Raw genomic sequence first — 27,981 nt, 5'->3', positions numbered from 1 at the left:
TTTACATAAACTCTCCCAAGGAATAGAGTGGAAAAGTCATCTAACTTAACTTATTTAGGACAGCATATACATTGCTTATATATACAGGTGTGATTGACAAATGACCTACACATACTGAATTAAAATGTAATAAAATAAGAATAAAGAAAAAATAGTAAATTATCTCCCCTTAACTTCCTAAACAATTACATATTATTTTTCATACTTTATTATTCTTACATATATTTCCATATCACCTACAAATCTTCAACTTTCTAAAAGGCTATATGTCATCATCATTATTCAGGAGAGTGTCTGTCCTAAGGTACCACGCAGCAGTGAGGAATTATAGAATCAATTAAGAGCATTTTAGATGTTTAACAATAAGCCTATTTGATACATCATAAAATAAATGCAAACAAGTTGTTCTTAATTATTTGTTTACTTAACTGCGTCTTCTTCAGTAAAGGAATCATTTTGTATTCATCCCAGGACCAAAAGATATGCCAGACATGTCAACAGTGCTCATTGGAATGCAATTAAATGGTAATAGAATGGATTTCAGTAACTGCCTTGCTCCACCAAATAGAGCTATTCCACCACTGTATGAATGATGGAGTCAGCATCCCTCATGGTTGGGCCTGTTCTCTGCTGTGATAGCAAGCACGGGGAAAAAATCTAGGCCACTGGCCACCAACATCAGTGTTTTTTAAGATTAATAATCATATGAACCATCTGGATATCTTTTTTAAACTACAGACCCTGTTTTCTTTAAAGGAGGGCTAACCTATTTCACCCCTAACTCCCACATGATGACATTCTTATTTGTATATTAAATATACTTTGATTTGTAAATATTAGGTTACCTGGAACTTTTGAACAGGGTCCAATGAAAGTGTTTGATTTCTGGCTGTCCTTTGAAACAAGGATTCCAATGTAGATCTTGATATTTGTGCATATACAAGTTTATTACCTGATTTATTACTTAATACTGACTCTACCCAAAATGAATTACCCAGAGCTCTGGGGAGAATTTATGCTTCAGTTCATCCTTTAATACTCAAGTCATATGTATCCTTTCTTCATGTGGCAAAATCCTTTTCAGAATCCTCCCCATACCTTTCACCATGCTGGAGCTCAATGACTGTGCCCCTAATTTTACCTTATTTTCATAAATTAATTTTTATTGTAACTGAATTTCTATGAGCTGAGGATCTCTATTCCTAGAGTAACAAAACAATTGTATGCTCAGTAAAGCGCTGCTTAAGAAAGACAGCTACATCTGAGAATTCCTTCACCTCAGTTCCAGCCCGCTGGTTCAAACAGTCTGTAGACCAAACGGTTTAGCTGTTTCCTTTCATGGTTGAGTCATGTTCTCTCTCCAAAAGTAGCCAATGGCATATATAGTTTCTATGACTCTAGTAAATTAACTGCTTTCATTTGTACTTTTTAACTTTGAAGCTTCCTCTTGCTAATCGTCCCTCCAAATGCCCCTGTGGGTGTCAAAAACCTCATTATTTTCTTTTGTGGGCCTAAAAATGTCTTGGGTTTTGAAGGAAGACCTTCCACATGCAAGAGTCCCCATGAGCACTAGCAAAGCCTTGGGCATGAGCAAGCATTATTATTTCTGCTGGGTGATTCATAGGCATCATGTATGCAAAATGTTGGCAGAAGGTCCATTTAGAGAGCAGTGAGAATGGGCAGCCTGAATGACTCCCTAGACTAGAAGAATGGTCTCCAGGTATTGTTTTGGCTCCCCTGAAGATTATGTTGCTGGTGAAGTTCAATGTGACAGCCTCAGTAGCTCTCTACATTGTCCAGAATCTTCTACTCATTCAAAGGCACACCCTATCCTACTACTTTAAGGCCTACATTTTCTCTCTAAGAATGAGCTTCATGGTCTCATCTGTTCTCTTTCCAGCCTGTTTTTAAGGAATGCACTCTGAATACTCTTTCTTATGCAACCTTCATTTTGCAGTAATTTCTTACTCTTTTCCATTAAATCAGAAGCTTTGGTTTCAAAGCTATTTTTTAGGTAAAATAAAAAATTTTATTTTATTTTTTTTAATTTAATTTATTTTATTTAATTTATTCATTTTTTTTTAGAGAGGGAGAGAGAGAGACAGAGAGAGGGGAGAGAGAGAGGAGAGAGAGACAGAGAGAGAGAAGGGGGGAGGAGCTGGAAGCATCAACTCCCATATGTGCCTTGACCAGGCAAGCCCAGGGTTTCGAACCGGCGACCTCAGCATTTCCAGGTCGATGCTTTATCCACTGCGCCACCACAGGTCAGGCTCTCTTATTCTTAATTGATATAACATATGTCAATCTATTCAAAAGAATAGTAATAATGTATTACATTATGTATGCTTATATGTGTGTATATATGTAAATATGCATATATAGATATATACATAAACACACATACATATATGTACATATATGTTTATATATAAGTGAAATGAATAACAGCAATGATACAAGGAATAAACGTGAGAAATTATAACTAATATGTTAATTTAGGAAGCACACTACACATGAAGTAGTATAGGGTTATTTGAAAATCAACTTGGATTACTTGTAAATGTTAATTGCAACCTCCAGGGAAACCACTAAAATTTTTTAATTGAATTTATCGGGGTGACATTGATTAATAAAATTATATAGGTTTCAGGTGTACAATTCTGTAATATATCATCTGTACATGGTATTATGAGTTCACCACCCCAATGAAAGTCTTTGTTCATCACCACTTATTCCTTCTTCACCCTCTTCTACTACCTCCCCACCCCCCTTTCTATCTGGTAATCACCATACTGTTTTCTGTGTCTATGGGTTTTTTTATAATCCCTTCTCCCTTCACCTTTTTTACCAGGCCACCCAACCACTCTCCTCTCTGACAGTTGTCAATCTGTTCTTTGTATCTATGAGTCTGTTTCTAATTTGTTAGTTTATTTTGTTCATTAGATTCTACTGTAAGTGAAATCATATGGTACTTGTCTTTCTCTGACTTGCTTATATAACTTAGCATAGTACTCTCCAGGTCCATTCATGCTGTGTAGCAGAAGGTAAGATTTTGGTTTTTTGTTTCTTGTTGTGTTTTATTGTTGTTGTTGTTGTTTTGTATTTTTCCAAAGTTAGAAGCATGGAGGCATTCAGACAGACTACCTCATGAGCCTGACCAGCATTCATCCAGCATACCCACCAGGGGGCGATGCTCTGCCCATTTGAGGCATTGCTCCTTTGCGGCTGGAGCCATTTCAGCACCTGAGGCGGAGGCCATGGAGCAGTCCTCAGCCCCCAGGCCAACTCTGCTCCAATGGAGTCTTGGCTGTGGTAGGGGAAGAGAGAGATAAAGAAAAAAGAGAGGGAGAAGGGTAGAGAAGCAGATGGGCGCTTCTCCTGTGTGCCCTGGACAGAAATTGAACCTGGGACTTCCACATGCTGGGCTGATGCTCTACCGCTGAGCCAACCAGCCATGGCCAAGATTTCGATTTTTAAAGTCGAGTAGTATTCCATTGTATAAATGTACCACAGGATTTGACCAACTCATCTACTGATTGACACATGGTCAAAGTTATCATTTCTGATGTGGACCTTGTGAGTCTCTTTTGAAGTAAAAAAAAGTCATATTGTGAGTTCACCACCCCAGTGAAAGTCTTTGTTCATTACCATTTATCCCTCCATCATCCTAAAAGCACAAAAAATTTCTTTTTGCCTTCCTTCCAAAGCAATGGTAATTCTCTTTGAATTAGTAAAGATGACACTTAGTAAGAAAAGTTTGCAAAATGTAAGCATAAAATATTAAAGTACAAAAATTAATATTCTAAGATAGTATCCTGCTGGAAATATAAATAAAGCAGATGCAAACATCTTTGAAGCAATTGCTATCTTCATTTGTATGTAAAGGCCAGTTTATAGAGATCATTATAGAACAAGAAATTCTGTTCTATGCTAACAATTAAAAGTTACATTTTTATTGGTTTACTATTTACAGAGCTATGTAAAATATAAGAATGTATTTGAATTAAGAACCTCATAGCTTTAAATTTAGAAAAAACTTAATTTTTTGAAAAAAAATTGAAAACTATTATAATTTTTTTAAAAAACATTAGGATATTTGGTCCACATTAAAAGATCGAGGCTGAAATAGTTGCAGGACCTACTTGAGAATTATGTCCAATTCAGCATGGTCCCCAAGTTCCTAGTGTACTTTCATTTCAGCCTGTGATATCCTTATCAAAATCACCCCCTTCACTGTAAACCATCATCCTAACATGACCCCAGAAATTCGTTTTAAAACTAAATTGGAACTGGCAGTTGCCAGATTGGCTTTGCAGGGCAAAATGTTAATTTTTATATCTGTGAATTCTCTCTGGGACAATTGATGCTTTGATGAACTGTGAGAAATACAAAAATAAAACCCAAGGAATACTAAACAGTGAAACAAATAAATTTTTTTCTACTTCTAACATCCAGGTTTGCTTAGCCAGAAAGAGCAAATAAGTGGCCATTTTCCATGCCTTTTATATTACAACAATCCCACTGTAATTCTGTCTTGTACTTAAAATTTATATTCAAAATACTGTTGCACTTTGAATTAGTTTAGTATGATTATATGTAACCAAGGAGCAGTATTCAGTAAATACTGTTATTAGATGTTTACAATGCAAAAATATTAGACTATTTAAATATCTTTCCTGATTGAAAATTATATGGAGAAATTTTGAAATATCCTGCTCACAAAAATTAGGGGATATTTTATACCTTCATATTCATCTTGAAATATCCCCTAATTTTTGTGACTAATATATTTCAGATGTTTTGCCTACTAACACTGCACTTAAACTGTTATTTTTTCCTCCTCTTTAAAGATTTTTGATCGTTTATAAAGCAAAATGTGTACACAGCCTGTTGCAACCAGAAAAGTAGCTTATAAGGTTAAAAAGAAAAGGATGACTCATTAATAAATAGCCTTTTTTTTTTTTTCTTCATTAGCACATGTAGCCTGCTAGAGAAATGAGTCTAATGGCAACTGCAGGACTTCAGGATTTTCCACTCATAGGTAGAATAATACATAAGACTAAAGTAATTAAAAGGTATTTTAAGAAATGTCATCTTTTTTTCATAGTGTAAAAACTAGGCATTGTGTGGAGAAGTAGCTGCCCTGATGCCATAGGAACACTCTGTCCCTTTTCCTCTCTGACAGAAATATCTCTAGTGGCAGGTCCTCAAATCTTATTTGAACCCCAAGTGAGAGTGAGTTTGGTGCTCTCAACTAGTCCCAAAAAAGCAACTAATATCACAGGATTTGGCACACTCTGCAGTTGCTCCTGAAGAGATCTGTAGCTGGCCAGACACTCAGCAGGGCTGTGACCCTCCAGGGGGGACATCCGATATACTAGCTTCATCAGGCAGCCTGTGAAATGGATAGACTCCAGCTTCTACACTCTGATTTTACGAGCACTGAAATTAATCCATTAAGCATTTTGTATACCCGGACCCTCCGCTACTTACTTTTCAATGCGTTTATATAGTAAGTTAACTGTGGCCTCATAGTGTGCAGCATAATGACTCCAATTCTTCTTGTCTCTCTGCTTCCTGTTTTCTTCTTCTCAATGAAACAAAAATAGCAAAGTCTAATATTGCCAAATAGCCAAATAATTAGTACTGCCGAATATTTTTCTTTTTAAGTTTTTCCCTCACAAAATATAAAGCCAGAAGCACAGTTTTGGAAACAAAGATAGCAGAATATTATCTAATAAAAATAACAGACATAAATGTAAAAAGAAACAAACCATAAGATATTAATTGCTTATACAATAATGAGAAAAGAGTATTTCCCTGCAGTCTTCCAACCTGGGAAAGATGGGCCCTCGCTCTGTGACTATTTCAGTGTATATTAAGAATGTAATTGTATCAGTTTTATGGGTTTCTTTCAGAAAAGTGAAAAAGAAAAAGCCACAGTATAAATCTAATTTTAAATGTTTAGATCGCTTTCTTTGTGATAAACATTTTATTGTCTAAATTATTCCATTCTCTTGAGTATTTCATAAGAGCAAAATCTCTCTCAGGGGCACAAGTGACATGATCTTTTTAGAAAACATTATCAGAGTCAAGCTAAAATGCAAATGAGACATAAACCCTAGTATTTTCCTTGACAACTGTGGAGTTACTAAAACTGAAGACATGAAGATTGAAAAAAGGGGAGAATAAAATAATTGCATATTCAAAGGAAAGGAGAAACTGGTATGGCTTAAATGATAAATTCATTGTCACAACAAAAGGCTCATAACAAATTAATGTAAATAATCATACAAAATGTTATTAATGGAAGAAATATGGCTTTGGAACTGCATATTCTCACAGGATATTTTGTAATCTAAATCATTATTTGACCATGTTTTGGGCCAAAGTTCAAGTTCTATTTTTGCTGGAATGTGTTAAAAGCAAAAACAACATGAAAAGGCAATACTTTGACTAGCACATGCAGGCGTTCTGTCTGTGACATTTATCACTCCTCAGATCTCCGGGGTCTGTTCGATCTGTGTTTATTTTTTTCTGAAGCTGTCCACTGGCTTGAGAAGGTGCCTTTCCCAGGGAGGAAACCCAGGCTTTCATACTCGCTAGAATTGCTGTCCTCGGGATTTTTAATGATTTCTATTTCTTTGTTTGTTTCTTTATCTTAATTGATAAACTGCCTTATAAAAGACAAACACGTTTACTTCAAGCTGAAATGTTCTCCTAAGGAAAACATTCTTACACAGTTTGGGAAATGTTAAAAATAATAGGTTAATATGAATTTTAAAAAATTATTATGTGTGATATCTTTAGACTGAATTTTTCTGTATTTTCAGAGTGTAAGCCCCATTCATGTGTCAAAATTACATGTATCTCAGTAACTGGCAAGTACTTTTCATGATCTTTATTCTAATTCCTGATCCATTTTTCTATTTATATATCTTATTAATATAATTTACTAAAACACTAAATAGTAGACCATTATGAAAAATATTTGAACATTATAGGTTAATTTTCAAGTTGGAATGAACTTAAAACATTGTAAAATAATGACTAATTCTCAGCTTTCTGAAAATTACATGAAGTTTGGACATTATTATAAGAGTGATGAGACTTTGACTAGGGTAAGAATGATATGGTGTATTTATAAAATTTTATTTACAAAATATCACCATGACTATTGTGAAAATATGTTATAGATGAGAGAAGAGGACAAATAGTTAGGATACTTTTACATGCAAGTAACAGATGCTTTTGGCTTAGATTGAGGAGATAGCAGGGGAGGTAATAAAAGTTACATATGTGAATGCCATTTTAGATTATATCTAGTTATGTTCTCTATATCGGATGAAGTTAGGGCAACAGGATTTGCTAATATCCGGAATGTAAAAAGAGCATGCCCGGGGTAACTTACGGGCTTGGAGCCTGAGCCGTGAGGATATTAGGTGTTCCCATTTATTGACTGGAGGCAGGCAGAGGCAGAGTTAGAAAAGAAGGAGGACTATGTGTGCAGAACCAGTTGCTCTATTTTTTCCTCTTGTATCTGAGCTGCTCATTAGACACCCACAGCAGTATTGTCCAGTAAACAGTAGGGTACATGAGTCATCAGTATATAAATGGAAGGTAAAGGCACACAAAAGAAGATTTCTGAGGAAAGATACATAGAGGAAGGAAAATAATTAAGGACAGTGCTTTGGGGCTTTACAACTTTATGGGTCTGGACGAAGAGGATCAGGACAAGAGACTAGGGGCAGTGGCCTGGGAAGTAGGAAGACAGCAAGGAGACTGGTGTCCTACCACTTAGGTTAAAACAAAACACTATAAGATGGAAGAATGATAAGTTGTGACAAGAATGAGGTTTGAAAACAATACCAAATATGGCAAAATGGAAGCAATTGCCGACTTTGAAAAAATTGATTTCAATGAAGAAATAGTCTGGAGAGCTTTGTTAAATGAGCTGAGATGAGAAAATTAAGACAGTGAATAAAGTCAGCTTCTTCAAGGACTCTTGCTGTAAGAAGCAGAGAAATAGGAGAGACAAGACAATCTAGTTAGGTTAGTTTGCTTTTTTATGTTTTGTTGAATATAGATGTCGGAGCATGTTTTTATGCTAATGGGAAAATATAGTGAGTGGAAAGAACTGATGGGGTAGGAGCAAAGTTCTTGAGTAGCAGAGAGAAGATGGGATCCAGGGCAGAAGTGGAAAGTGTGACCTTAGAAAGGAACAGGGAAGAAACACAAGAAGAAAATACAGAGCCGATGAGTATAGATGCAGGCCGACTGGTAGATTTGGTAATAAAACAATAAAGAAATTCTCTTTTAATTGTTTCACTGTGCTTCAGTAAAATTAGTGGCAAGAATTTTCAATTTGAATGATAAAGGGGTAAGGAGTTAGGGTTTTGAAAACAGGGAAAATTGTATATAAATAGAATGACCCACAAGAATGGACTTAACATTGATTTTTCTAAATAATAGTGATGTGGATGTGCTAAGCCATCAACATGATTGCCAAGTGTTACTTATAAACTATGAAACTATCAGGATGCCTACCTGCTATTTAGGTTGAGATGCAACAATGTAAGCCAACACAGCCATTTGCCTATAACCTTTATAGCATTAGCATTTTGCTCATTTGAAACAATTAAGCAAGTTAGAGAACTGACTAATGAATAAGCTTATTTAGTATCAATTTTTTATATTGGTTTCTATGTGTAGGTTTTGCTTTTAAATAAGTTTCAATTTTAAAGAAGTTATTAGTAATTAATAGCAACTTTAAAGTGTCTTGATATAGATAGAATTAGAAGTTGGGACAAAGTATTCTATCAAGATATAAGAGCATTACCTATAGGGGAAAAATATCTGGTAACAAATGAAATATCCAACAGTAGGTGAATGGTTAAATAATATGTAGCTTATTCTTTTAAAATCAGAAAATATAATTTAGAACTATAACATAGATAATTCTGTAGGAAATCATTTAACACAATGACATGCAAAGCACTGTCAGAAATGACTTCTGCCAGCATCCCCAGCTCCTTCCTGCCCCCTTCACCTTGAAGAATCCTTTCCAGCATGCTCCCTTCTGCTATTTCTCATTCCTCTGAGCACATTTTGTCTCAGTCTCTTATTATGTGTTATTTCCTCTGCCCAGAGCCTTGTTCTTCAAATGTTCACATACCCTTCTCTTCATATAGGTTTTCATATGAGGTCACCTCTTCAAAATGATCTTCTTAGACTATTCTGTCTAAAATAGCTACTGAGCTCTCACTCCTATTACTCATCTTTACTTCTACTCACAGTACTTATCATAATCTGGCATTATATTTTATATTTATTTGTTTGCTTGTGTAATGTAACGTCAGTTGCTCCTGTGAAAATAATGTTGTGCTTTTCTTTTTTCCATAGACAGAGAGAGAGTCAGAGAGAGGGATAGATAGGGACAGACAGACAGGAATGGAGAGAGATGGGAAGCATCAATCATTAGTTTTTTGCTGCGACATCTTAGTTGTTCATTGATTGCTTTCTCTTTTTTTTTTTTTTTTTGTATTTTTCTGAAGCTGGAAACGGGGAGAGACAGACAGACTCCCGCATGCGCCCGACCGGGATCCACCCGGCACGCCCACCCGGGGCCACGCTCTGCCCACCAGGGGGCGATGCTCTGCCCCTCCAGGGGTGACGCTCTGCTGCAACCAGAGCCACTCTAGCGCCTGGGGCAGAGGCCAAGGAGCCATCCCCAGCGCCTGGGCCATCTTTGCTCCAATGGAGCCTTGGCTGCGGGAGGGGAAGAGAGAGACAGGGAGGAAGGAGGTGGGGGGGGGTGGAGAAGCAAATGGGCGCTTCTCCTATGTGCCCTGGCCAGGAATCGACCCCGGGTCCCCCGCACGCCAGGCGGACGCTCTACCGCTGAGCCAACCGGCCAGGGCCTGCTTTCTCATATGTGCCTTGACCATGGGCCTTCATAGAGCACCTATGAGAAGCAACCAATGAGTGCATAACTGAAAGGAATAACTAAGTAACCCCTTGCTTGAGCCAGTGACCTTGGGTCCAAGCTGGTGAGCTTTTTCTCAAACCAGATGAGCCCACGCCCAAGCTGGCGACCTCGGGGTCTCAAATCTGGGTCCGCCTCATCCCAGTTCAACGCTCTATCCACTGCGCCACCGCCTGGTCAAGCGGGTTGTGCTTTTCATCCTAAGCACTGAGAACAGTACCAGTAGATGCTCACTTATATGTTACATAAACAAATTAACAAATGACTAATTATATGAATTAAATGAATATTTATTAAAGTGAATTAATATAATAATACCATTTTAATAAGCTCTATAAAGATATAGCTGTGCTCTGAAGTCAGCTATTGCTTGACTAGAAAGATTTCACAAGTTTGGTGTCAGTCGCAAAAGAACCAGCACAGGCTCTATATGGCAGATGAAGAATTAAATCAGGAAAAAATATTCAGGGAGAGCAGATAAAATCAGAAGAGTTGCTCCCCATTCAGCCACAGTAAAAGTAATTATATTCTCCTTTAGCTTCTAATGATCAGTTTATGAGAAGATATAGTTGATACTATCATCTTCTCCAGGAAGTGAAAATGTTAGAGAATTCAGGAAAAAAAGGGTTGCAGTAGGTCATTCTCTACAAGAAGAAGAGATAACTTTCCAGTTAGAATAAACACCTCTCTCAGAGCATGACACCCAGACTTCCATTAAGAACCTCATGGATGGCCCTAGCCAGGTGGCTCAGTAGGTATAACATTTACTCGGCATCTGGAGGTTTGGTCACTCACCAGAGCACCTATGAGAAGCAACCAATGAGTGCATAACTGAAAGGAATAACTAAGTGGAGCAAAAAGTTGATGATTCTCTCCTCTCTCTTTCTCTCTCTCTCTCTCTCTCTCTCTCTCTCTCTCTTTCTGTCTTTCTCTCCCTTTCTCTCTCTCTCAAATCAATGGAAAAAAGAAAAAATGGAAACTAATGGCTTAAGTACTTGAACATAGTGTGCCTTACACACCTAATCTCTAGGTTAAGGCTTTGCTCTTGGTTCAAACATAGACTCCCAGCCATGGTCAGTGGCTCAGTGGATAGGGCATCCGTTCAGCATATGGATGTCCCAAGTTCGATTCCCAGTCAGGGCACACATGAGAAGCAACCATCTGCTTCTCTCCCCCTTCTTCTCTCCCTTCTGTCTCTCACACAGCCAGTGGCTCAGTTGATTCCAGCATCAGCCCCAAACTGGGATTGCTGGGTGGACCCTGGTGCGGGCACATGTTAAAGAAATTTCTTTTTATCTAGAGGTATTCTAATTTATAAAAGAAGACATGTTGCTTTTAAAATGAATCTGTTGTTTAAATTTGATTATACTTCCCTACAAATTAACTTCTTGATCAACAAATTGTTTTCAGTGAAGGAACTTTGGTATTGTCAGCACTGTTGATGGATGCTTCATAAATAACATTATATTGTGTCATCTACTTAATATGAATTTTAGATTACAAATAAAGTTTCCTGATCTACTGAGCCAGCAAAATGTTGCTTTAGCAAGGAATTTAACATGCCTTATAGGTGAAAGAGGTATTGTATCATGGAAAATGGTCAGCGTTCAATGTCAGTACAGTCTTTGATATTGGGCACCTGGAAATAATATTCCAAAATCTTCAGATCCTGTTATTTACCAATATTCTATCATTGCAGTCCCTTCCTTCCTTCCTTCCTTCCTTCCTTCCTTCCTTCCTTCCTTCCTTCCTTCCTTCCTTCCTTCCTTCCTTCCATACTTTCTTCCTTCCCTTGTTTCTTCCTTCCTTCCCTTGTTTCTTCATCTCGTCCAATAAACAAGTCTGAGCATCAATTATATGTCCCAAGGGTTATGGCACTGAGCAAGTTGGACTCCCATCTTCTGCTCATATTTTCTGAAGTCTAGCAGAGAGGACAGGTGATTAAATTGCAATTGCATGATGTGTGATGAGTGCTTTAACAGAGCCTGGACAAGATGGGCACAGCTTGGAGACCTCACTGAAGTTCAGGGAAGAACTCTAAGATTTCCTCCTGTGAGACTCCAGCCTCCACTCTTTCATATATCTGAGGTTTCCAGTACATTCTAGAATCTCAGGAGTTAAGAGTTGGATGGACTTGTACTCTGCACATGTGTCAGCTATGCTGGCTGGTACATATCACTTCAATCCCAGAAGCTTGGTGAGATATCAAGCCTCTTGTACATCGTTAGTGCCAGTGTGACTCCTTGCTTTAGTAGCAGTTATACTTATTAAAGGGCAACCAGTCACACTGGCCAAAACCTTTAGGATAATTTGTAGTCCATAACCAAGCTTCTTGAACCAGCACTGCACCTTCCAGGACGGTGGGGCTGGAAATGGTAAGGCAGTCGTGCTTTGACTGTGGTGCTAAAAAGCTGTGGGGCTGTAAAGTTCTATTCAGTTGAAGACTGAGGTGGTAATGAGCCTCTCCACCCAGGGATGCAGAGGTGAGTGGGCTCATGAGTATTTGGGAAGTGTGAAATCCTTTATGTACCCAGATATGGCTGAGTCACCCATTCAGCATGAGCTCAGGGAAGGGGTGTGTTACCCAATCTGGCAGGGCCACCCTGGAGATTATACTGGAGTGCTGGGAAAGGCTAAGGTCTCTGGTCCCGCTTCAGTGATGTTACAGGGAAAGCAATAGCTCAGCCATGCCTAGTGGAAATTCCTCATGCTGTAAAAGGCCAAAGAACCCAAACAATATAACATCTTCCAAATACCTTTTTTGCTAGTGGAGGCTGGACTCAAAGAGCTAGGTTTCACTATGTGTTACTCAGATTCACTTCCTCTATTTTCTTTTTGTTTGTCTTACTGTGTATTTTCTCTTTTTCTTCTCATAGAACTTTATGTCAATGACCCTGGTTATTTTCTGCTGACCACTGAGTATTGACTGGACTCATGCTGGTCTACCCTGGCAAGTCTCCTGTCATTCAGTCTCTGAAACTAGGAATAGGACCCTGGGGTATTAGCTCTAAATCTTAAGAAAGCTGATCTGTTCATGTTCCATGTCACCTGGCTTCTCTCCAAATTTAACCAATGACAGGTACTCTCCAGATGGGTAAAAAATTGGCAAAAAGAAATAAGAAGCCAGATATTTCCTTTTTTCTCCCTGGGTGCCAGAGATGAACCATAATTGCATCTCCTCTGTGTCCTGCTGGCCATACCTGTTGGGCTCCAGATTCTAACTGCAGCCTCCATCCTGGGCTCCCATAGCCCTGGTCACACTCCCGTCTCTAGCCTATGACTGAGAGAAGCTTTCTGCGCTGACAGTCTCTGTTTTGTCTCAACATCTTCAGTTCATCCTTCCAGTTTTTTCATTATGTATGTAATTAATTCTCTGCTTTATCAATTAAGCTTCTAGTTCCTACAGTGCATTCTGTGTTTCTGAATGGACCCTCATTGATACAGGTTTTATATACAGTAAAGATAATGGCACAACAGTGCTAGGTAGGAAAAGGGCTGGCTATTAAAGTATGCCTGGAAGAAGACTAAGAGTTTAGAATCTTAATTCTCTGATTGGTACTATACTTGATTATTCTTTCTATAGTGAGAAAATACCTCTAACAGAAGAGAGTATAGCATATTTCCTTTTGAAAAGTTAATCAAGATGTCCAGTGTTAGAACTACAATCTTAGTTGTATATCAGGAAAGACAGTATGAAAGGAACTTGGCTTTTCTTTGTGAAATATTATGGTAGCCCCTTTATCCTGTAAAATTTCAGTATCCCTTACTAGAATTCCTCTTACTCTTTTTTTTTAATTTAAGGAAATAAATTAAAATTTTGCAATAAAATGCCAGAATATTCAGTGAGTTCACCAAGGGGAAGATCAGGGGATCAGGTACTGAAAGGAAGGAGGACTTTTACTTTTCAATTTATATGCCTTTTGAAACGATTTTTACACATTTTTGCTATGTGCTCTTATTACTTTCCTAATAAAGTTGCAAGAAAGAGACCCTGAGAAATCCATTCCATTGGTGGGTGATTGATGCACAGGTGAACAGAAACAGGTGCAGCTACTGTAGCTACTTGTGTCCCGGTGATTCAGTGATGTACCCATGTTTAGGACTCCCTTAAGAAGTAACTATGGGCTTGTCAAGCAGCTGAGGTTGACAGACTTCCTGCAGTCCAACACATATACAGCTACGATATGAGAATATTTTAGCAAGAAGATGATAAAATATCCCCTACAGACTACTTTTCTTTCTCCCCTCTCTTGCATTTAGCTATGACCATATACACTAATATGATAGAAGCATAAATAATGTGTGTCATTTCAGGGAAATATATTCTAAGCATCACAGGTGATATCCAGCCTCTTTCTCCTTCTACTGGCTGGATGTGAACAAAATGATGAGGTCTTAACGAGAATAGTGAAACCAGAAGCTAGAAGGAACCAGGGTTCCTAAATCATTATATGAAGCAGTGGTACCATAAGTATTATCAGAACTCTCAGAAGTCCCAAAGACCCTCTCAGATAGTCTGAAACTATTTTCATAACAACACTGACAGTGATGTTAGTAAGTGTGACTTTTTGGTATTGTATAATGAAATAACAATATTTGGGAGATCTGCATAATTCGGTAAACCAATAATTTCCAAGTGACCCACACACATTATAAATCATCCAGGAGTAAAAAAATCTACTTTAAATGCAAGACACACAAATGGATTTAAATATAAGAGTTACAAAAGTTTAATGATATGGTCCAGACTCTACATTGTAACTAACATTTAAAAAATTGCCACTTGTTGAGTTTGGGCTAATATCAAAGAAGACTATCTACTATTATTTGAAATTCTTATAAATATCTGAAAGAGCTATGAAATTGCTCTTTCCTTTGTTTAGTACTTTTCAACACGAGACTATATAGTTTTTAAACATGTCACAACCAAAACAACATATCATAAGAGATGGAATGAGGAAGCTGGTATGAAATCCGGCTCTCTTCTCTTAAGCCAAACATCACAGAGATTCACAAAAATGTAAAACAATGTCACTCTTCTCTCAGAACTTTTGTTTGGAAAGTGTTATTTTTCATAAAAATATTAATTGTGGTAACATGTACTGAGTTTATTATTACTTTAAAATGAATTAATACATGTTTTTAATTTTCTCACTTTTGATTTTTACATCTGTAAATATTGATAAATATGAAACATCTCATGTAACAAAAGCTGTTTAGGGCCCTCAGTGATATTTACGAGTGTAAAGAGGTCTTCAGGAAAACCATTTTGAGAACCACTCTTGTGGGAAAAGCTACCTGCTGATTGGGAACTGTCATGTTATGGTGCAAGAAATAAACCCTCTTGAGTTTGAGGCAGTATGCATTTGGGATCTACATGTTACATCTCTTAACTATATTCTAACTGATGCATACGCTTAAGATCTCTACCTTATACCCAAGAGTAAGATATAATATATTTAAGTTGAACTTTTAATATTGAACTTTTCTGTAGCGTCAAGTTGATACAGACTTGAATATCTTCACATCTACCATTGAAGGTAGTAGGTTGATGTTTGCCAAATAATAAAGATCAGCCAAACAGAAAAGGTTTTGAGAACTTTTAAAAATGCTAGTTGCAGAGAAAGACAAATAATCATATGACCTCACTTATATGTGGAATGTAATGAACAAAGTGAACTGAGGAATGGGATAGAGGCAGAGGTGGGGTCACAGGGAGCAGACGGACAGCTGTCAGAGGGAAGGGGCATGAGGGAATGGGATCAGAGAAGGTGAAGGGAATAGTGAAATTATATATACTATATAATATATATATATATATATATATATACACATAACACATAAATACAGATAACAAGATAGCAAATCCCAGAGGGGAAGGGGAAGGTGTTAGAGGAGGGAGGAAAGGGGGTGCAATGGGGGACGAGGGGATGGGGATGAGGGAGTTATATTGAAGTGGGATACTTGAATCTATGTTAATACAATAAATTAAAATTAATAAAAGTTTTAAAAATGCTAGTTGCTTGTATTCATAAGAGGCAAAAATAATTTAATTTCTACTTAACACTGGACAGAAATCTTTATCTGTAAATGTTACTTTTAAGCCACAGTTGAGTATTTACATGTGTTAACATTTGCATTATTTGATTCTAAGCTTCTTAGTGCTTTAGTATGAAAGCACATATTTTGTGCTTATCAACCTAACTCTAAGGCTATAAATATATGTCTTCTCTTTGTTTGCAGACACATCAGATTAATTGATCCCTTTGTATACAATAGTAAACAGTGCAGCCAAAATGGTGTGTTTATTTTTAGCAGAATCTTGGACTGTAGATAGTTTTTAGGAACAATATTTTTTTTTCTCGGTTTGTCAGATTTATGACTGAGGTAATGCAGTTACCTAGTTCTTTTTGCATTCATATAAAAGATATAAGACAAATGATTTTCTGTAAACCTATATTCAATCAATACATTATTTAAAGACTCCTGACTGTGGAAAGAAGAAAGTGCAGTTTATATTGTTGATATCAGTGATGCATGCATGCTTCCTGTCAAGGGGGGGGGGGGATTAATTTATGCATAATCTATATTTTATTCATTTTCCAACTTTTCTCTTCCTACCAATTGTAAGTGAACTCATCAGGAGACAGGCACCCAGCCAAATGGTGGAAACAAACATGGCCTAAAACTCTGCTCTGTCTGATGGCCCAGCCCCAGGCCGGTACAGATCTGTGTAATGTGCTCAGGGCATAGAAGACTTATCCTGAAGATGTTCCTGGGTAGGTCTTTCCAAGTCTGCTCAGGCTACACAGCATTGAGGCAGTTCGTGTCATCTGATTCTCTGTCAGAAGCTCATAGCTAATGGCAGTGGCTGTAAAACAGGAATGTTTAGTGGAGACGTGGAGTTTCTCTGCCCTCGATTATACCTCAAGTACAGAATAAACAGAAGAAAACAATGCCCTAATATTGATTAAAAGGACTAAACAATCCCATATAATGCAATGTCCCAAGGAGTGTTGATTTTCTGTTACAAATTTCAGGTTTTTCTGTTTAAATTGATATTGCCAGCTTCACTTTATTTGAAACAATAACTTACTCATGGCTATTTGTTACCCTTAACCATTGTGAAGGAAAGACAGCGAGCAATGAAATTATGTACAACTTGTTGCTCATGGCATTATCATAGTTCATGGTTTTCTGGTTGTGTGTCCAGAACTCTCCTAAAGGACTTATTTTACAATTCATTAGTCCTCACCACAGTGATGTAAATGCTATTCTCCTTCTCACTGTGCAGATGAGGAAACTGAAGCCTGGCAGTTAGACCTGCCTGATCTCCCATGCACAGTCATGTTGTTACCTATACAGTATTGCCAGTCAACCAGTCTCTCAAGCCAGAAACTGGGGACTTCACTTTGACTTCTTTCCCAAGCTTTCAACCTTTCACAGTCACCAAGTCATATTAATTTTTCCCTCCCCAATCATCACCAATATCATTACTAGAGATAATAATGTTCAACCCACAGTTCCTGGCTGACAATATCAACTTATGACTGAACCTCAGATCAACTTCCCCAATTGTTTTCCTGGCTGCCTGTCTGACTCTCTCCAATCCATTTTCAACACTGGCAACAGGGTGATCTTTCTAAAAGGGCAGATTGTATAAGGTCATATACCTGCTTGAAACACTTCAGTGGCTCCGTGTTAGCTATAGAAGAAAATCAAACCCTCTAGTGTGATATACAAAGCCCTTCACAATTTGACCTCTGTCTATCTCTACTGTTATTACTCCCCATTCTCCCCTACTTTCTGCAGCTCCTGTACTTACACTCCTGTTATACTGCATCTGATGGGCTTGCCCGCGCTGTTCCCTCTGCCTACATGCCCCTTCATTTTTTACTTCTCTTGGCTAAACTCTCTTAACCACACACTTGATTTCAGTGACAGTCTCCAGGAAAGCTTTTCTGATCTTTCTCTCTTATGTTTCCACCCCTATCCACTTCTATCCTTCTAATACCGTATTTGTATCTCTCAGGTACTTTGTTTCATCCGTCTGTCATACATGAGCAAGCATTAGAAGCCTGGGCCCATAAAGCTAGCATGGCTCTGAATTCTCCCAACCCCTTACGACCTGAATGACTTTAAGCAAGTTATTCTATTTCTCTGCCTTTTGGTCTCCCCATTAGTAAAATAGGAATATTAAGTATACTAATTAATATCAGAGAGTTAGTGTAAATATGAGATGATTTTCTAGGGGTAGCATTTATAATTATGGACTCATACAGTGAAATTATTCAATAAGCACAAATTATCAGTATCAGCTATTCTTTGGGAACATAATAGAAATACTTTTTTCTCAATAGTTATCTTGATAGAGAAATTATTCTCTGAAATTATCTTGTTTTTAATTTTTTTTAATTTATTCATTGTAGAGAGGAGAGGGAGAGAGAGAGAGAGAGAGAGAGAGGAGAGACAGAGAGAGAGAAGGGGGGAGGAGCTGGAAGCATCAACTCCCGTATGTGCCTTGACCAGGCAAGCCCAGGGTTTCGAACCAGCGACCTCAGCATTTCCAGGTCGATGCTTTATCCACTGCGCCACCACAGGTCAGGCTGAAATTATCTTGTTTTTAAAACATCTTTCTCCCCATGACTACAAATAAAAATTCATAAGAACAATGAACCTGGCAACCTTCACTATTGGAATCTTATCACCTAGTATGTCATCAGCAGTTAATATATGTTATATGAATAAGTGAATAAAAATAGAATATGATGCAACCTAAGAAAGTGACATGAGCAGAGAATTCAAACATATCCAAGTAGGATTAAAGGCACATTCAAATATTGAACAGAGTTACTTTGGGTCACCTTCCCCAAGAAGACTGTATAAGGTTAAATTGATAATTTGATATCACTTAATTAAATTGTGTGCCTTTTCATCAAAGTACAATTGATAGCCTGTACTAACCACAAAAATTATTGAGATGGACAAGGGCTAATGTGTGAGGGTAGTATTTGCTTTATGATACATAATTACTTAAAGTGATCTGATTCTTTTACTAACTTTTTAAATTCCCCTTACTTGATTTCTAAGCCATTAATGTTACTAAATGGCCAAGACTCATTAACTTTTGCTGACCATTTAAAAATAATACCCCTGAAATTGCAAGAATAGAGTCCAAAGACAATTGCTATAGAACATAATGTCATGGTACCAAAATCTGGTCAAGTGAAACCGGGGTCACAAATGGAAATGGCTCAACACCTGAATCTGTTTTCTTGTAGCCAGCTAGGAGGTGTAAAAGGTTCTCTTGCACATTTTTAAAGGTTGGCTGTGAACAAGTTTATCAGAAGGACTGGGCATGTCAGGGAGATGGACGAGGTACTTTGAGAAGCTGTGGAAGGGAAAATAGGAGTTCCTTTGCCACTGACAGTCATCTCACAATTCCTTGGGGTTGTTTATTGACCTGCTGGGGGCTTCCTTCCTCTAATATCGCTCTGTTCCAGAGCGGCCAGGCTATGTCTCAGCAATGCATGATTATAACCACTGTCAGATCTTATTAAACATAAAAATTCTCAGGTTCCTGGCTAGACTCATTGACTCACTACCTCCTAAAACTGTAAATTTCTATTTTTAATTAATTTTAATTCTCTTTTGCTAAAGTGATCATAAATTCTTATTTGCCCAGGTGAGTCTTTATAGTCCCTTATTATTCTACTGTAATTCACTCTAAAAATATCCTAGTTTGGACAATAAATTATATGTCCACCCTATGAATAGGTAATTCTTTTGAGAAGCCAAAATCAAGACTTCCTCTCAACTACTATTTTTTCTATTTATGCTCTATATATGGAGCTCTCTCTAAAGCTTCCATTGATATATAGGGAGGGGGAAAGTAGGTTTACATTTGTTTGTATAAAAATAATACAATAATTAATAAATAATAATACAAGAATAAACTGTTCTGTGTACTCACAACTGTAAACCTACTTTGCCACACCCTGTTCATTTATACATATTTTTTAGACATAGAATTCAGAGTAGAGAAATGATAACTGCCAGTGACAGCTTGCGTTCTCAGTCTTCTACTCTGTAAAATAAAGTTTTGGCCTAATTAAAGTTCTCTTCAATCAATACAGTTCTCTCAGGGTATATGCAGTAACTGCTGCTTACATAAAACTGAATGTGTGAATTGAAGTGCTTCAGAAAGTTTAGCAACTGATTGTAGTCATCAAACCCACACACAAGGAATAGCATTCCATTGTCTGCCTGATTACCTCTGGTTTTATTCACCCATTGCTTTGTGTTCAGTGATGACACATATTAGTTGAAACTTGAAGTGACAGACGGACCACACAAAAGCCAAAGCGTGTCAGTAACAAAATTCCAGTCTAACATTTGTGGACAGCTCTGTGGTTTCAACACTGGGTTTTTCTCACATCCAGACTGTCAGAGACTACATCCATTGGTCCATGGCTTAAATCTATAAAAAATCAGAATAAGAACACTCATTCCCCACCTTTTAAAAATGGCTTAATTAGTTTCCAAAATTTAAGACCTCAGAAAGGAAGTCAACACAAACTGTGCCTTATTTATTTCTGCCTCTCCACCTCAAGCCCAGGCTGAGACCTAATTGGTAGTTAATGAACACTAGCTGAATTAAGCAGAATAAACTAATAAACAGATCTAAAAAACATTGCTCTAGGTCAGTGGTTCTCAACCAGGGATAATTTTGCTTCCCAGAAAGTATTTGGTAATATCTGGAGACACTTTTCACTGTCACAATTAAGAGGAGTGACTAGTATCTAGTGGGTGGAGTCCTGGAATGCTGCTAATATCCCACAATGCACTGCTAACAACACAAAAATTTCCAGTCAACAATGTCAATGGTGTCAAGATTGAGAGATCCCGCTCTAGGCCTTTAAACCTTGATTATCAATTTTACACACTTCTTTTCCTTCTGTAAAGCCAAAATAAATAAATAAAAGCTAATCTTACTAGGTTTGGATGAAGACCAATTTTATCGACTTGGCCATCAGGACACTGAGAAATTATATTATACCCTCCTTACTGACATACCTCTGTTAAATTTCCAATTATTGTTCTTCAGTGGGGACCACCTGTGGGGGTGGTACTGTCTCACAATCACCTGGATGGCTTGTGGAGTCCCTTCCCTTGAGTTTTGGATTTAGCAGGTCTAGGTGGGGCCCAGGAATTGACATTTCTAACAGGTCTCCTAGTTGCACTGCTGCGGGTACTGGTGGTGTAGGCACCCCATTCTGAAAAACCCTGATCTACAGCGGTATGATCCACTTGTGTACAAATCCCCCAAATTACCACCCTCTTTCCCTCTCCCAGGGTATTTTTCATGAAGACCATCTGCTCTCTTTATAAATATAATTATCATTGTGAATGGGCTCCATATTTTCAAATTTTCCAAGTTGCTAAAATTTACTTATAACCCCCAAATTAATACAGTGTTTTCATAGACATGCACATGTGCAGAGCAGCAAAATATGTGAGCCACCCATTCAGTGTGCCTGTTCGTAGCTGTGATTGAACAAGACCCTGCTCTGCCTTCTGTTTGAGCTCATACACTGTAAACACATGCCCTTTCCCAGTCTATTTAGTGCTGCATTCCTGCATTTGTCAGCTTTCTGTTGCTTATTTTGCTGGTCAAGATGGCCTCCAAACATAATGCTGAAATGCTGACTAGTGTTCCTGAGCACAAGAAAGCTGTGATGTTCCTTATGAAAGATGTGTGTGTTATATAAGCTTCCTTCAGGCATGAGTTATAGTGCTGTACACTGTGAGTTCAATGTTAATGGATAAAAAAAGTATATTTATATTAAATATATATATACTTTTATATATATATAAAGTAAGGTGTTTTTCAACAGAAACACATGTAAAACAGTTGTGTAGATGCATTGATGAACATATTTATACCAAATGCTCACAGAAACTCAATTCTATTTTTCCTGTATATGTAATGGTTCTACACTCACTAACTCAGTGTTTACTGTGGCTTTACAGAACATAGCTACTGCAAGGTACAGGAACCCATTGTGAACAAATCTTTCTCACCGCCTTCCCCACCACTTTTCCCCACTGAACTGTGCGTAGAGAGCTTCCTTTTTTTCTTCCCCACTCAAATAGCTCCTCCTATCTGCAAGGCCCAACTTCTGGGACTGTTTGGGTATTTTGACAGAAGATTCTACTAAGTTGAAACAACATATTTAAAGGAAATTTTTACTTTGTCAGCTTTGTGCTGTGTGTAGGTGTGAGTGATCAGAGAATACACATTAAGTAATGGAAGCCTTGCTGGCCAGGTTAAAACATATCCAACATGAGTGCTTACTGAGTAATATCAGTTAAAGCTCCAAGTTAAAAACAGACTGCAATGAGGGTTGACGATCTGACAATTATTCTTGTCACAAACATACCTGTCAGCTGATGATGGGATATTTATGTGTGTGGACAAAAGGGGATAGCAGATATCTGTAATCATTCCGTCCTTTTGGACTTATTGTTTTCTTAATCATTCGTCAATGGCAATTTGGCATGCTGTGACCTTTAGAGGGCCGAGACTATGCCTGTCATGTTCACCAGTGGCTGACACAGAGTAGCTACTTAACAAATATTTGTTCAGTGGATGAGAAGTCCGTTAACAGGAGCGTATTCCTCTGCAGCGTGATAGACTAAACCCATTCTGAAATCTCTGCTGCTTTCTTGCCTCTCCACATTTAAAAGAGTCAGAATACACAAGGGGACTCTCCATCAAGTAAAAACCTCCCAGTGACTATGGAGTCTAATGTTAAATACATTTTTTTTCAAGTTGTCTTCTAGGATTCAGAGTTCTTAGTTTCAACTCAGTGTTCCCAGAAGAAGTTCAAAGAGCAGGAAAAAAAAATGTAAAAAGACAGGCTATTTATAAATTACTTTTGGTGCTATACAGAACATGTTCAAGACTTGAACTTCTAGTGATCTTATGAACCCTGTCCTCAACCCCACTATCCTTCTCCCTACCTAAGTCAGAGAGTGGATTTAATGGATTCTGTTAGTTACTAATCTCTATTTAGCAATCCAGGCCTTGTGGTCATTTCTTTGAAACCAGACTCTCCAGGGAAAAAGTATTTTATCTGGTTCCTTGATGCCGAACGATCAGTTCACGTCATGCGCGCAGTTCATTGAACATCTGTGCTTCTTTATGTCGGCCGAATCCAGGCGGTGTGTCGATCATAGAAAAGGTGTTTCTGTCTCCTTTTCTAATATAGCTATTCCTTTTCTTTCTGAATTGAAAGTACTTTAAAAACTAAAAAAATTACACTTTGGCATTTTTTTTAAATTTCTGATTATTCTTAAAATAAACAGGCCTCAGGGCAACTGAATTCTTAGAATGATAGTTCACACAGACTGTAAGCTTTGGTGAGCCCCTGTTCTTTTGGTTTACTATAATATCCAGCACCTAATAAAATGCTCTGTGAATATTTGCTAAATTAACAAATCCATGCCCTTTGTGATGCTTTTTGTTTCCTCTATCACTTTCTAGCTATAGGCATAGAAGAATAAGCCAGAAAGGACCCTTAAAAGTTTTTTTTTTGTTTTGTTTTTTTGTATTTTTCTGAAACTGGAAACGGGGAGAGACAGACAGACTCCCGCATGCGCCCGACCGGGATACACCCGGCACGCCCACCAGGGTGCGGAAGCTCTGCCCACCAGGGTGCGGACGCTCTGCCCACCAGGGGGGATGCTCTGCCCCTCCGGGGCGTCGCTCTGCCGCGACCAGAGCCACTCTAGCGCCTGGGGCAGAGGCCAAGGAGCCATCCCCAGCGCCCGGGCCATCTTTACTCCAATGGAGCCTTGGCTGCGGGAGGGGAAGAGAGAGACAGAGAGGAAGGGGGGGGGTGGAGAAGCAAATGGGCGCTTCTCCTGTGTGCCCTGGCCGGGAATCGAACCCGGGTCCCCCGCATGCCAGGCCAACGCTCTACCGCTGAGCCAACCGGCCAGGGCAAGGACCCTTAAAAGTTTTGAAATCATAAGCAAAGCATATTGATTTTTCCTTCCTATAAAGATCAGGAGAGGACTTTTTTTCCAGCAGAAGGCATATTTCTGTTGCCCTGATCTCGAGCATTTTAAAAGCGGTACTTGATTGCACCAGTCACCATTGGAAAAACTGTCAAAGCATGCTCACTGCAGTTGTTTATTTCAGGGCTTTGTTTAATCACATACAAAAAGTGTATTTATGGCACAGGAAAATACCCTTCTTCCTTCTATTGATTTTTAGGGTAGAACAATTTAAAAGGTACTACATTTTATGGAAATGTCAGAAACTTAGCAAAATTTCAAATTATTTAAATAAATCCTGGAGATCTTATCTCACACAGTATTGGTTCTCTGGCCTATGGTTAATTACCTAACTAATAACTCTGCTCCTTGTCTTTCCTTATTTCCTTCTTCTCTAAAAAGTTTAATCTATGTTCCTTTTCTTTTAGGCCTTGCTTTCTGTCAGATTGTCAATAAGTAAATAAAACCGAAAATTTGGAAATGTCTGTGGCTTAGTAGAATGTCATTGGTGCTCAGTGTAATGAGATTCAGGTTTAGTTTGACTCTCTCCCTTGAGCAACAGGAAAAACAAATAAGTTAAGGCCTGTGAAATTATACCTTTAAATAACTTTGTACCTATAAGTACTATATAGGTAGTATTTGTTAGCATCTTTGTTGCACAATGGTTCAATACATGAGATATAACTATGAACCAAAGAGAATAATTCTTCATGTCACTTACAGAATGTTTGATTTTTTTAATGGAAATATCTCATGTGATAGCTTTTAAGTAATACCTATGTATTAATAAGACTATGGGTATTGGAAGGGTTGAAATCAGAAGAGCTGGTTTCTGATCTTAACTATACCATTTGCTAGGTTTATGACATGGACAAGTCATTTACTTTCTAAAGTCACAGACTCTCTCATAAAATTAAGAAAAAATGATACTCAGAGCATTGCTGAAATTTCAAATATGAAACTCAGTGATAGTTAAAAAGAATTCTATTACTATAAATAATCATAGGAATGAGTTGTAATGAAATACTACATACTCTTAGAGACTTGTGAGAAGTCAAGTCTCTATACCATTGCCAGTACTCCACATCTGGTCATAGCTCCTATAAGTTCCATCTGGAGCCCAGTGTTAGTCACACATACATAATGTCTCTACAAATATAGTTGTATAGCAACAATAGGGACCATGCTTTATGTGTCATTATATGCTGCTCAGTAAAAATTTTGTGTATTCTCTCATTTAATCCTCAAAACACACCCCAAAGTAGACGTTTTTCCCCACTTTGTAAATGAGAAAATAAAGGGCAAAAGATGTGAAGTTGGTTGAATAAAGTTAGACAAATTTTAGGCCACAGAGAATGAAATGAAGCCCTAGATTGTTAAATCTAACATCTATGATGTTGCAAAATACATTCAAGGCCTATGCAGCTAAGTGTGCCTGCAAAGACCTAGCTGTTATGGTCTGGGCACAACACTCACATCACTTAATATTTCAAGAGCTATATTTTAATGTGTAGGTTTCCTCTTCGTTTTTATTTTATTATGATTATTTATTACCCTGCACAAATGACTTTGAACATATCATATTAGTAAAAGGATATTTTATAAGCACACTTTATCAATTTCTTTACTCTTTTACTTGGCTTTTTTTTTTTAACAATATTATATAACAGAGTCAAAAAGAAAAACCATACAATACGACCTCCTAATAATAAATGCCCCCTGCATTAGTCAGGGTTCTCCTGAGAAACTAAAGGTGTTGGAGATACAACTTTATGTATTTAGCTGCAGCTATGTCTATATAACTATCTATTTGTCTCTCTAAAAAGAAGTTTATTATGTACTTGCTTCGGCAACACATATACTAAAAAGAGGTTTATTATATGGGGAATTGGCTCATGAAATTATAGAGTCCTAAGTTCCAAGATCTGCACTAGGCACACTGGGCACCCAGGAGAGCTGATGAGTAGTTCCTGTTTCAGTGTGGAGGTCTGAGAACCAGTAGAGTTTATAGTGTAAGTTTCAGGGCAAACTCCAGCTGACTTGAGGCCCAAGAAAAGCCAATGTTTCTTTTTAAGTCCAAAGACCAGAAAATACCAGTGTTGCAGCCCAACAGTCAGGCAGGAGGAATTCCCTCTAACCCACCTTTTTTTTTTTTCATTCATATCTTCAATTGATTAGATGAGGCCCAACCACAAAAAAGAGGGCAATGGTCCTTACTAAGTCTATTTCAAATCTTATTCTCATCTAGAACCACTCTCACAGAAATAGTCAGAATAAAATTTGGCCAAATGTCTGGGCACCTTGTAGCTCAGTCAAGCTGACACGTACAGTTAACCATTACACCACTGGAATGTAGTGCTTGATTGCTCAGGGAAACTCTCTCTGGCCATGGCTTTGAAGCCATCAGGAGGAAGAGTGTCAGTATGGGTTTGAACTTCCTGAACATCAGTGTGATTGCTCCAACCTCTCTCTCGAGAAAGCCAGATAAAACTATTAAGGGAACTAATACAAAAGGCAGTTTGTAATTTCTCTTTGGTTTGTAATTAAAAATAAAAACAGCCTGACCTGTGGTGGCGCAGTGGATAAAGCGTTGACCTGGAAATGCTGAGGTCGCTGGTTCGAAACCCTGGGCTTGCCTGGTCAAGGTACATATGGGAGTTGATGCTTCCAGCTCCTCCCCACCTTCTCTCTCTCTCTTTCTCTCTCTCTCCTCTCTCTCTCCCTCTCTGTCTCTCTCTCTCCCTTTCTCTCTCCTCTCTAAAATGAATTAAAAAAAAATTAAAAAAAAATGCTAAACCATAAATTAAGTCCAAAGAAATTGTAAGAGATCTGATCTTCTCAAGAAGATCATTTCAGTGGTTAAAATTTGAGGGTGCCCCATTTTGCAGATGTTCCTGTATTCTTGGTTTTTCCATTTGGTAACCAACACTTACCTCTGTTCCCACAGAATGACCATCCAGATCCAATCAACTCACTGGTGATTGAAGACAAAAATCTTTGCGAAATACTTTTTTTATCTATCTTTTGTTGAAATTTGCATTTCTATAAAAATGTAATTTTTTTTACCAAATAATGTATGCTTTTGGGGGTGGGGGTTAAAAACTGATATATCTACAATTTATTTCTAGTAAGTTTCTAGCGCCATTAAAACCTACAATTTAGGCCCTGGCCGGTTGGCTCAGTGGTAGAGCGTCGGCCTGGCATGCAGGAGTCCCAGGTTCAATTCCCGGCCAGGGCACACAGGAGAAGCACCCATCTGCTTCTCCACCCCTCCCCCTCTCCTTCCTCTCTGTCTCTCTCTTCCCCTCCCACAGCCAAGGCTCCACTGGAGCAAAGTTTGCCCGGGCGCTGAGGATGGCTCTGTAGCCTCTGCCTCAGGTGCTAGAATGGCTCTGATTGCGGCAGAGCAGCGCCCCAAGATGGGCAGAGCATCGCCCCCTGGTGGGCATGCCAGGTGGATCCCAGTCGAGCGCATGCGGGAGTCTGTCTGACTGCCTCCCCGTTTTTGCTTCGGAAAAATACAAAGAACAAACAAACAAACAAAAAAAGAAACCCTACAATTTAACCTGATGTAGTGAACACATAATGTTTCATTCTAATGTTCTATAAAAGAAAAAAAGTTATTAAAATTATGATACTCATGCATGTCTGTAATACAATTTGTCTTAGAAAGATAAATATCTTGGCCATATGCATACTTGTCATGTGACTTATTAAATTCCTCTCTCAAACGCTTAAGATAATTATCCTCATTCCATTTCTAGATAGAGCAATATCAGTGGTTTTCCATTAGATTATTTCTTTGATTACTGTTAATTTTGAGCTCCTCCAAAATCATATGTCAAAATCTAATCCCCAGTGTGATATTGGGAGGTGAGGGCTTTTGAGCAATGATTAGATTGTGAGATCAAAACCCTCACAAATGAGATTAG

The 27,981-nt window shown here is 38.1% G+C and overlaps 1 protein-coding gene and 1 long non-coding RNA gene across 3 annotated transcripts in view; one reads left to right on the top strand and one right to left on the bottom strand.

The window, feature by feature from the left end:
- The window catches only part of LOC136398835 (uncharacterized), a 28,149-nt gene extending 22,571 nt beyond the window's left edge, over positions 1-5,578 (bottom strand). Inside the window, exon 1 of the long non-coding RNA XR_010750057.1 lies at positions 5,494-5,578. This is a non-coding gene — a long non-coding RNA (uncharacterized lncRNA). The remainder of the gene's footprint in view (positions 1-5,493) is intronic.
- Positions 1-27,981, top strand: part of NKAIN2 (sodium/potassium transporting ATPase interacting 2) — a 1,047,208-nt gene that overhangs the window by 589,056 nt on the left and 430,171 nt on the right. The window lies entirely within an intron of this gene.

The sequence above is a fragment of the Saccopteryx leptura genome, chromosome 3, assembly GCF_036850995.1.
Source record: "Saccopteryx leptura isolate mSacLep1 chromosome 3, mSacLep1_pri_phased_curated, whole genome shotgun sequence".
Classification (NCBI taxonomy): Eukaryota; Metazoa; Chordata; class Mammalia; order Chiroptera; family Emballonuridae; genus Saccopteryx; species Saccopteryx leptura.
This window is presented reverse-complemented; position numbering and strand designations above follow the sequence as displayed.